A 12,267-nucleotide genomic window follows, 5' to 3' on the forward strand; every position below is an offset into this window, starting at 1 on the left:
ATATATATATATATATATATATATATATATATATATATATATATATATATATATAATTTAATAATTATTTAAATATTACCATGTATTACTCTAAGTATTAATTTATAAATTACAATGTTATATTATTATTTATGTTTAAAAAAATGCAATCCTAATTCCGGTCTTTTTTTCTTTGCACGGAAAACACTAGTCACTCTTCAAAATCGTATCGAAATTACATATCTTTAATATCTTTAATGTTATTTGAAAATTTTCTTTGTATTTGTGAATTAGAATTGTGCATTTATTATACTTTAAAAGTTACTTAAGTTATAAACTAATTTAAGTAGTTTAATCTTTAGTTAATTTATTTACTTTTCTATTATAAATGGGTTAACCTAGGTTTAACCTGTATATTTAATAGATTGGGTTAGGATTTACATAAACGGGTTAACCCGGTGACAACCAATTTATTTGAAAACTTGGGTTTTGTTGGAAATATCTACCCATTTAAATAAAAATGTTGAGTTTAGTTAAAATCCTCCACCATATTAATAAATAAGTTGAACCCCAATACAACTCAAATCGACGAGCTCTAATAAATAGGAAGCATATAACAAAAAAAAATCCCTGTCGAAAATAAAACAAGATATTTTTAAATGTATAAAAACGAGGCATTTGAAGAAAGACATACAATATAATATTACTAAAAATAATATAAAACGTGGGGATTATTGATGTTAGGTAGACGAAGCGTGTATATAAATAAAAAGCTTGATGAAGTGAGTAAAGCACCCATAAACAATGTCTTCTTTCCAATCTCTTACAACCTTCACTTCCATCACCACTAGAACACTACCAAATTCCCCCTCCAATCGACGCTCCAACAGTTACCCGAAACAATACCACCGTTTAAAAGTCTCATGCAATGTCGCACCAGAAGACAATGAGAAGTTACTCGTAGTCCCAGAAACCCAAAAACTTATTCTCCCTAAAACATCTCTCGACCTCGACACACTTAATGTGGACCGGAGGAACTTGCTCCTTGGCCTCGGCAGCCTTTACAGCACCGTCAACTTCACCTCCATTCCGGCAGCGTTTGCTAAACCAATCACAGCCCCTGACATCTCCTCATGCCGTGCCTCAACCGATGGTTTCGACCTAAAGAGCGCCATAAGAACCAATGCATGTTGTCCACCTAATTTGTCAAAAAAGGTTAAAAATTTTGTGTTCCCTAATGACAATAGTCTCCGGATTAGAAGAGCGGCACATAAAGCCCCCGAAGACTACATTGCCAAGTACAAAGCAGCACTCAAAGCCATGAGAGCTCTACCAGACGACCACCCACATAGTTTCGTTTCACAAGCTAAAATTCATTGTGCTTACTGTAACGGCGGATACACTCAAATCGCGACTGGTAACCCTGATAAGATTCTTCAGGTTCACAACTCATGGCTCTTCTTTCCTTTCCACCGTTGGTACATGTATTTCTACGAGAGAATCCTCGGGAAGTTAATTAATGATCCCACTTTCGCTATACCCTACTGGAACTGGGACAATCCTGCGGGAATGACTCTTCCGGCATTCTTCGAAGATGGAAATAACAGAAAAGAAAAGTTAGAAAACCCTGCCTTTGACGCTTTCCGCAACACCAACCATTTGGCACCAGCAATTGTCGACCTCAACTACAATGGTGATGATAGTGGCGATCCTTGTGCTAAACAGATAAGCATCAATCTTACTCAAATGAATAATCAGATGACCCGTAACGCCCGTGACACACTAAGCTTCTTTGGTGGCGTGTATGTGGCTGGGAGCGATCCCATACTTAATGGTGACCCCTCTATTGGGTCAATCGAAGCTGGTTGTCACAACGCGATCCATAGATGGGTGGGTGACTCAAGAACGATTAACAACGAGGACATGGGGAATTTCTACTCAACTGGGTACGACCCTTTGTTCTATGCCCATCATGCTAATATCGATCGTATGTGGGTGGAATGGAAGGGTTTGGACAAAAGAAACAAGGAACCTAAAGATGAGGACTGGCTTAACGCATCGTACGTGTTTTATGATGAAAACGAAGAACTTGTTCGTGTCTACAACAAAGACTGTGTCCGTTATGATAAGCTAAGATACGCTTACGAATTCTCCCCACTCACATGGCTCAAGAATCGACCCACTCCACGTACTTTGAAATCCAAGATCGCCTTGAAATCGGTCGGAACTGTAAAACAAGTGGAGGACACGAAGTTCCCATTGAAGCTAGACAAAATCACCAAGGTCCTGGTGAAGAGGCCAGCTACCAACCGAAGCCAAGAGGACAAGGAGAAAGCAGTTGAGTTGTTGTTGATTAAAGGCGTCAAGTATAATGGCGGAAAGTTTGTCAAGTTTGATGTGTTTGTGAATGATCAAGATGATGTCAGGGCAAGCTCTGCAGAAGAGAGTGAGTTTGCAGGTAGTTTCGCACAGTTGCCACATAGCCCTGGTGACGACATGTTAATGACGAGTGGTGCAAGGTTCGGGTTAACTGAGCTTTTGGAGGACATTCAGGCTGAGGGCGATGAGTTTATTTTGGTGACATTGGTGCCAAAGGCAGGGTGCGAGGAAGTTACCGTTGGTGATATCAAGGTCGAGTTAGTTCCTCTTGATGATTGAATAGGAATGTAATCGCATTTGCGCAATTTCATATTTAGCTTTTAAATAATCGGAAATTGCATCGTTGTCAATTTTAAATATCTATAATAATAATCGCAATTTGCATGATTCGCACCTTTGGCTGAATGGCTGGTTCTTTACTTCTTTTGCACTTTCTTTCTCATCTCCAACTTCCTGGGAAACTTCCCTTGCAGTTGTAGGCGACCATTTTTTTTTTCAAACAGCCAAATGTATTAAAAAGGAACCAGGGTAGTTGGACCAATTAAATGCATACTAAAAAAACATTTATTTTTTACTTTTATTATTTTACATTAAAAAAGAGTATCATTTCACTACAAGACTAACGACAATAGTAGCGATGCCTTTAGCGGCGACGGTGACTTTTAGCGGCGACAAAAAACAAACGTGTTTTTGTCGCCACTAAAAGTATTTGTCGCCGCTAAAGACTTTCGTTGGCGATCTGCGTCATTTCAATCTCATCCGTCAATTTAAGAGATGATCCTACGACTACGATGAGATAAAAAAAAATCTCACGTTGTTTTCCCTCCGGTGTGTCACCGCTAAAGAGTGTGTGTCGCCGCTAAAGGCTTATTTTGGCGATACGCGTCATTTCAATAACATCCGTCGATTTAAAAGATGATCCAACGACATAGAAAAACCCGTGTTGTTTTCCCTCCCATCTGTCGCCGTCAATGAGTACACGTCGCCGCTGCTAAAGGCCGCCACCAATAAAACTCTCGTCGTTCTCACTTTCTTTCCCGATCTTCTGTGTCTTCCCTTCTTTTCGCTGCTCACGATCGTCAACCTCATCGGAATTTCACAGAAAACTTCGCAATTTCACCCCTCTATGCTCCATTTTTCTCCTTTTCTCTTCTCCCTACTAAATTTCTAGCATTGATGGTTGCCGGAATTTCGAGATCCCTCACTCTTCTCGCCGGAATATACCGTCACCACCACTGGTCTCGCCGAAATATTGATTTTGTAGAAATGTATTTGTATGTATATTTTGTGTTTGTAGATATGGATGTGTATTTGTATGTGCATGTGTATGTATATGTGTTTTTGTATGTGCAATTCTATGTATATATGTATTTTTATGTATATGTATGTGTATGTATTTTCGTATGTATATGTGCATTTTGTATGTGCATTTTGTATGTGCATTATGTATGCATATGTGTATTTGTATGTATATAAATACATATAAATAGCGGTGACACCTTTAGTGGCGACGGAGAGCATTAGCGGCGACGCATCTTTAACGGCGACGGAAAAACAATCGCAACGACCAATAGAGCATTAGTCATGAACCAACAGCGGCGACCCTTTAGCGGTGCGACGACGCCCGTTGCCACTAAATATCAAAATTCTTGTAGTGTTTATCTCATCTTAATAATCATTTAACTAAATATTCATTGAATTCTCCGTCCGATGTCATTGTCCAATATCCAATATCGTTGTGAAGATCTATATGCAAAATACGTACATAGATATTTTGAAATAAAATATTCAAATTTTGGTATATTATGAGTATGTTTGTGGGGATAATGCCATAAAAAGTTTTCAGTTTGGTCGAAAATGTCGGTTTTACTCGTTGCCAGATTTTTGGTTTGTTTATGTAGCAAACTTGTCACTTTTTTGTCGGTTTGCCATTTTATTACAGGTTACCATAAAATATTATTTGCGAAAAAAAAAAAACCCTTAAGCTTAGAAATATTTTGCAAAAAAAAAAAACACTTAAGATTATAAACATATAGAATATATATATATATATATATATATATATATATATATATATATATATATATATATATATATATTTAAATTTTGATAAAACTAAATAGTTTTAAAATTTAAATATCAAAAGTTTATATCTAACCAATATAAATTTTACCTTACTTATATTATGAAACCAAAACCAAAATATATTTTTATCTTTAAGTATGATAAATTTTATATTGGTTTGATATATATAATTTTGATATTTAAATTTAAAAAGTTATTTAGTTTTATCAAATTTTAAATATATTTCGTAATTAATACTTAAACTTTTCAAAGCAAAATTAAAGAGACATATGTTAACTAATAATTAACTATGCTAAAATAGTTAAACCTTTTATACATATAAAATATTTATGTTTGTGTTTTAGAATAATAACTTATACAATTATATTTAATTTTATAAAAAAATATGATATATTATTATTTTTGAAATAGAAATCTTTTAAACATATAAAATATTTTTAGTTTCCTTTAAAAAATAATTACATGGAAATAATGCCACCACTTAGTGACTAATCTCTAAAACTGTTTTACGAACCATGGATATATACAACGAATCCAAAAAAACCACGTAAATCACGGATAAGAACAAGATTAAACAAACATATATCACACCGACTTATCTTGAGTGTAATTTGGGACGTTAGTTAACACTTTATGAGTACATGTTGGATATCTTTTTGTAGAGTTGTTACAAATCGGGTATAACGAACAAGGAAAGTTAATACCACAGATAGACAAGTTTGTTTTGGTAGGAAAACGGTCTAAGCCAGCTCCCTATCGAAATAATTAACTTTACTAAGAATGATTTTATTCTATTTGGTTTGTATATAAACATTGTCACTTTGAGAATCCTTAATAACATATTTCATACCATTTTTAAGATTTATAATTTTAAGGGTTTCTTTGTGAAATATTTGTAAACTTAAGGGTTTTTTTCAAATAATATTTCATGCTAACCTGGAAACCTGCCATTATCGGTAAAAAAAGTAAAAGTGACAAAAAGAAATAGCAAGTTTGCAGTATAAACAAACCAAAAATACGTCGCAAGGTAAAACCGATATTTTCGATTAAATTTAAGGTTTTTTTATGGCATTATCTTTATGTTTGTGAATGAAAACATTGGCTCTTGCTATGTCTTTGGGATGAGATATTGTGATTTCCTATCCATAAAAGAGTTTTGTTTACCATATCAAGTGATTATAAAGCTTATTTACCAAAACACGGTAGTTTAAAATTTATTTACTAAAAGGAAGTAAAAGTTATGTGGGTACCAACTTATTACTAAAAAGTAAAAATAAAAAAATACCACGTTTTTTTATTGAAATAAATGAAAGAAAAACAAGTGAAGCCTATGTTGCTTGTCCTTCTACAACGTGTCCTTCTACAACGGTTTCTGTCCTTAACATAAATAGGCTAAAAATCAATAGATACAAGGCGAAATATATCGGAGAACTCAATGGCGTTGGTTATGAACATAGAACTCACAAGGTGAGAAGGCTTTGTGCGAATATGAAACTGAGGCCTCATAATTTTTATTTTGTAAAAAATTATTAAGTTAATTTGTTATCGTAAAATTTAAAACTTAAAGTTGCTATGAAAATATCTCGTAAATTTACTACCACAATATTATGTCTTCAGTCATTAATTATAAGTTGTAATTGTTACAAACAATTTAAAAAAAAAAAAAACAATCAGTGGATTATTATTTTCTAAGCATTAATCTTCTGAATTCATTTATTACATATCATACTAGCTCATAAACACATAAATCATATATTGCCTAGCTTATCAGGGTGCTGGCATACCCCTTCGGCCCTATCGACCGGTGCTGGGGCCTATCCTACCTCTCCTATCACATATCACATAACATCATAACATACTAGCACATAAAGCATTACATACCAGATAATTATCACAAAGACAATCATCTAACAACCAACTCCTACTTGTGGGCCGACATTGTGGCCTTAGACCTACTTCTACTGGAAGGTAACTCACCTCACACTGTTGAAGTCCCGCAGACGAAACCCTGGCTACTGGATTACAGATTCTCGAACTGTCAACATCAAAATAACACAAAATTAGTAATTGGGTTCCAACACATATCCATAAGTTCATGCTTGGGGTAAAAGACTGCTTTACCCCTATCTTAGCTTGATTCAAGCCCAAGGTCCAATCCAAAGGCCTAAAAGTCAACTATGAGTCAAAGCCCAACATATGGCCCAATTTTCCAAATTAGGCCCAAACCTTTACATGGTCTCTTCCTAAGGCCCAACCGTTTCCAGTCCAAACATGTGGCATTACAATGGCCTAATATCTCATAATCATCAAGGCCTAGTTGTGGCCTATTTATGGCCTAATTTTCCAAATTAGGCCCAAACCCCTCACATGGGCCTTACCCTAAAGCCCATCAAAATATTCTAGTCCATATGATTGTTCTTGGATGGCTCATCAATATCCCAATCACCAAAGCCCAATAGAAAGGCCCAACTCAAAGCCCAAGTGAAATTAGGGTTTTTACATAAAATGACGATTAGGGTTAAGTGTTTCTACTTAACCCATTAAGGATTTAATCCATTAAGTCCATTACTCTACTAAATAAATCATATGGTGTGGTCGGTTGTAATTCACAATTCAATTCCAATGACCCAAAACGCGGGTCCCGATAAGTCCAAACCAATAAGTCCAAAATTAGGGTTTTCTAAACCCTAATTAGGGTTTTCAACCCAATTAGGCCCAATAGCTAAGTCTTAGATCAATTAGGGTTTCATTGGGCTCACTAGGGTTTCATAAGACGGGCACCACCCACTACCACATCGGGTAGTGGTGGTCAACGGCGGCTCACGGCGGCGGCCACCACCTCACGGTGGTAGTTATGGTTCTAGTCCATTTTTTTTCCAAGCATCCTAAACGAAATCTAACACACACAAAGCACACCGCCACCCAACACGGGGGCTGGTGGCGGCAGCCACCACCTCACGGTGGTGGTTTTGAGTTTTCTTATTATTATACTAGCATCGATTACAATTTACAGCACAAATCCCAAATAAACACACCCACACACTAAAATAAACACACATACAACTACCCTCTGTATGCCGACGGTCGTAGATGGTGGCAGCCACCACCTCATGGTGGTGGTGGTGGCCTTTCTCAGTTTTTCCCGGCCAAACAACATACACACATGCACATTAGAAGCAGAAACACACACCCACACACCCTTGCTCAGAAATCTGGACGCAACCACCCGCCTGGTGGTGCGTGGTGACGGCAGCGGCAGCCCTAGCGGCCACATCGGTGGCTAAAGGCGGTAATAGCGGCGTCGCAGTAACGAACCAGAGAAGGGGAAGGTTTTGCGACGAAAACAGCGACGTTCAAGCTCTTCAGGCTTCTCCAAACGGCCTCAGCGCTCCTTCCGTCGGTCCTTGCTCTTCGTCGGCGGCGGATGCAACAGTGGAACAAGGTGGTGCGACCAGTGACGGCCTCGTCTTCACGGAAATGGCAGCGTAGCGACTTGACCATGGCCTACAGCAGCCCCGAAAGTCGTCGTTCTTCTGTTTCCCCACGACTGAAATGACACAGTCCCTCGTCGATCTCCGTCTTCAGCCACCACGGAGAGGTAGCAACAACATCACTCGACACGGCGGCTGGTGGCGTCGGCTGGAAACGGCATGCTCGTCGGACTCGTCTGATCGGAACCACGAAGAAAGGGTGGCGGCTGGAGAACATCTAACGATGGCGGCTGCAACCATGGGTTCGGGTTAGGGTGACGGAAGGGCGACGGGCTTATATACCTGGTCCCCTTAAACTAATTTCCATAATGGCGAAAATGGTCCCTCCTTTCCCTTTTTCTCTAAAACTTAGCCCGTATTTTACCTTTTTAACCTCGGACATACAAAAACCCTTCAACTTAAGTCCCAATAATTACCATACAACCCTTCCCTCTATGAATTATTTTCAACTGAAGTCCATATGTTACCAAATGGCCCTTCCTCTACAAAACCTTTTCAACTTAGGTCCAAATGATACCAAACACCCCTGTCTTCTAAAAATCTTTACAAAATAAGTCTCAAATTTACACTTTAACCCCCGAATAATCCAAATTATAACATTTGGCTCCCCAAAACCAACACCCTACTAAATATTATGGACCTTAGGGCTAATATTCATCCATTAATTTTATTTATTTATTTGTTTAATAAATAGGGTGTTACAACTCTCCCCCACTGAAATTTGATTTCGTCCTCGAAATCATTCCTTACTAATCCTTACACGCCAAACCACTCAAGTAACATGGTCTCAATCCTGGGTTCACCCTAGCCTTTCCAAGGCAATCTAAATCATCCCTTGCAGGGTTCTAAAATCCGAAAATAAACGAACCCCTTACAACATGATCACATCTACTCAGTCTGAAATATGTAGTCTCGAGATGGGCTGACTCCCTGGCAGACCACCCATGTTGAGCTTTACCAAGCTTAATCTTCCTCGAGTGACCGACTAATGCATGCTTTCTGCCTTGATTATCCCGATGCTAACATTAGAAAAAAAGCCACTAACCATAGTCAACATTAGAGCACTTATGTTTGACAGAAGGCTCAAATAATCCTTCGAGTAGAAGATCTATCCCTGCAACGGTTAGACTCAGACGAGAGTTGCGCAACAGGATCAAATCGACTACTCTGAGATTATTTAATCCCATTGTGAGTGACTTGTCACTTCCCAATCAATCATTTATTTCGTTCGTACTTGCGACCTAAAACACAAATACTAATACTGCCCAAACACTGAAACTGCCCGAAACAGCATGCTGCCACCTGGCTGCTTTCCAAAATCTACCGAGACCTTCCGGGTCTCCAACCGATCGGGTCCGTCCGTCAAATCCTGACGTCACCAAATCCAAGGCTAAAAGTCATTGCTACATGACCAATGGTAGCCTTATATCACAAACGACTTTAGGCAGTCCATTGATTCCTTGATCTCATAACTAGAGTGGCGTTCCTACGGTCGTATCGCTGGCTCAACCAGATCTACCCATCTAGGTAATTCCGTAACCCAATCCATGGATTTCCATATCCTCACTGCTGCACTCGAACTGGTGGGTACTACTGTTCCTTCCACGTTCCAAGAACACGCTCATGATATCTACCAATCTAGTGAATTCTACGGCTACACCCACAGACTTACATCACTCTAGCACTACCTGCTAACCTTGTGAATGCTACGACTACACTCGCAGACTTACAACACTTCTCACACTATCTGCTGAGAGTGAATGCTACGGCTACCCCCATAGTCTTACAACACTTTCCATGCTATCTGACTATTAGTGAATGCTACGGCTACCCCTCGTAGTCTTACAACACTTTCCATACCGGGTCGAACACGCACTCGACCTAACACTCAACTGAACTTGAATTCTAATTGGACCTCTAACATTGTTCCCTAAACCTGTTATTCGATGCCAAGGAAAAGCATGAACCAAATGTTGGAATGTTTTCTAAACTCCGAACTCACCCAATCCTCAACCTAGACGGCCACTCGGCCACCTTCCTTCCTGATGAGGATGTGAAACTCATCCTAGTTTCACACCTATTACGGCTCCTAAGTACCTGTTTGATTCTCCCCCACTTAGATTCAACTAAGTCTTCACGACACGTGAGAATTGAAGGATTCCCAATCCTTCTTGCTTTCTAATAATCCACTGATGACAACCTGTGCTTACCAATGCTAGTGATCACTTACTAGTTAAACCCTAAGATCGCCCATCCTCTGAAATCGTGAAGAGTGCTCTTGAAATCTAGTCCAGTCTGAGACTTCAATCCATCTTCAATGCTGAAAACCGGAGGCCTTAATCTTCACCCTGGCTGATGAATCCTCGTTCCCACTTCCCATCTCGCAGCACCACTTAACTTTACCGATCACAACCCATGCAAAAATACAATTCTCTTGAACATCCATTGTCAACCAATTATGCATCTAACACCCGCAACTGACACCACCATCTTCATACTACCAGTCCTTCCCTAGTGTTGGGAATAAATCCGAGATGACGAATGCGGAATATCAAGAACAATCAAGAATCAATCACCATAATATGCAAGTACTTTGATAAAGGTTTTTCGTATATTGATTATGAGATGAACGTACAGAGAAAACCCTAATCTGGTAAAAGCTTACCTCAAAATCTAACCTAATGATTATTTATAGGGAACATAAAATATTTACCATAAATACAAAATAAATGCCTTAATATAAAACCAGTGCCTTAGAAGAGCTCGATTAAGAACTTCTACTGTAAAGGCACCGTAGGGAATCATAAAATGATTAACCCTAAAAAGGCTTCCCTAAATAACCAAATATGCCAAATCAGTTTCAATATCTCAAATACTCAACAATCTCCCCCTAGATGTTCTTTTCCGATCTTCTTGGCATTTCTCCCCCTAAATTGTGAGACTCATCAGCACATGGGGTCTTCAAAGCGAGAGAAATAAGAATAATCTTCCAAATACGAACTCCCCCTTGAAGAATAATCACTCCCCCTTGAATCTTTAACAAATATCATGGAGAGAATCCAGAAAGTTAAGAAGAATCACCAACAATCTTCAAAATCCGTCAGATTTGATGAAATAAATCCCTTTAGAATAATCCCAATTTGAAACTTCAACCATCTCCTTCATGTAATCGGAATGAACACTTTTTTTTACAATGAAAGTATATGGAAACGGCAACTTATTCAAACTCTGGGGACCGAAACTATAAAATATTCATCTTCTTCGTTTAATCATCGTGTAACCAGATGAACACACTATGTTTGACTTTCAAAAGTCAAAATCGGATTTCAAACGCAGCTGCTAATAACAAAACAAATTCCATCATTCAAGTTATCAATTCCAAATCATCATATACTTCCGATTTCGACTTTGAAGCGTGCAAATCTGATTTTAATTTCATTCCAACAAAAATTCCGATTTCAATTTTGATGCTCGAAACTTTGATGCCTATAGCGATGAACAGATTCTGATTCGCTTTCGATACTACCGATTCCTATTTTCAAACCAAATCCAAATCGATTACAGACTCCGAAACCAATTGTTGAAGTGCGAAACAAATTCCATTTTTAACTCCCAACTTCGAATCGATTGTAATAATATGCGAACGAATCCAATCGATTATTCATTCAAGAACGAGCGTGCCTTCGTTTATGCAATTTCAAAATCGAGCCAAGAACTGCGAATCGATGACGACGAATGGAGGAATGAACGAATGTCTGAACTCCGATTCCAATTTCTGTTTCATTTTGGCGGGATTAGTTGCATCGAAAATAACAGTTAACAAGCCCCAAAATGTCAATTTCATGATTTCCGATTTCAATGTACAATCCACGCACGAAACGAAACATGTTAGCTGTTAATGCGAATGGAGCCCAGAACACGAACCTGTAGATGCAGATGAGGACGCGAACCTAATCCTCTCGCTCGGAATCAATTGATCATGGACTTAAAGCGAAATCTCAGGTTCGCTGCGAATGGAGGAAAACGAATGCCTGCGAATGTTCGCATATGAACAGTAGATTCGCGTTCGTTTCTTCAATTCCGATTGAGACTTTCGCTTCTTGTGAGTTCGTTTCTTGATCTTGAGTTTCGCTTTTGGTTGTAAAGTTCGTTTCTTGATCTTGAGTTTCGCTTTTGGTTGTAAGGTTCGTTTCTTGATCTTGAGTTTCGCTTTTGGTTTGTTTGACTCCGCTTCTAAGAACTAACACAGGAACAAAACAAGATAAGATGACCAAATGCCCGAAAAACACCCCTTCGCAATTGGAAGAAATGACAGAATAAGCCCTTAACAGCG

The 12,267-nt window shown here is 38.4% G+C and overlaps 1 pseudogene; it reads left to right on the forward strand.

The window, feature by feature from the left end:
* Nucleotides 1-752: 752 nt before the first annotated feature.
* LOC145124902 (polyphenol oxidase I, chloroplastic pseudogene) lies at nucleotides 753-2,745 on the forward strand (annotated as a pseudogene).
* The last annotated feature ends 9,522 nt before the right edge of the window (nucleotides 2,746-12,267 follow it).

Source organism: Lactuca virosa, chromosome 7, assembly GCF_052849685.1.
Source record: "Lactuca virosa cultivar CGN04683 chromosome 7, Lactuca_virosa_CGN04683_v6, whole genome shotgun sequence".
In the NCBI taxonomy this organism is placed as follows: Eukaryota; Viridiplantae; Streptophyta; class Magnoliopsida; order Asterales; family Asteraceae; genus Lactuca; species Lactuca virosa.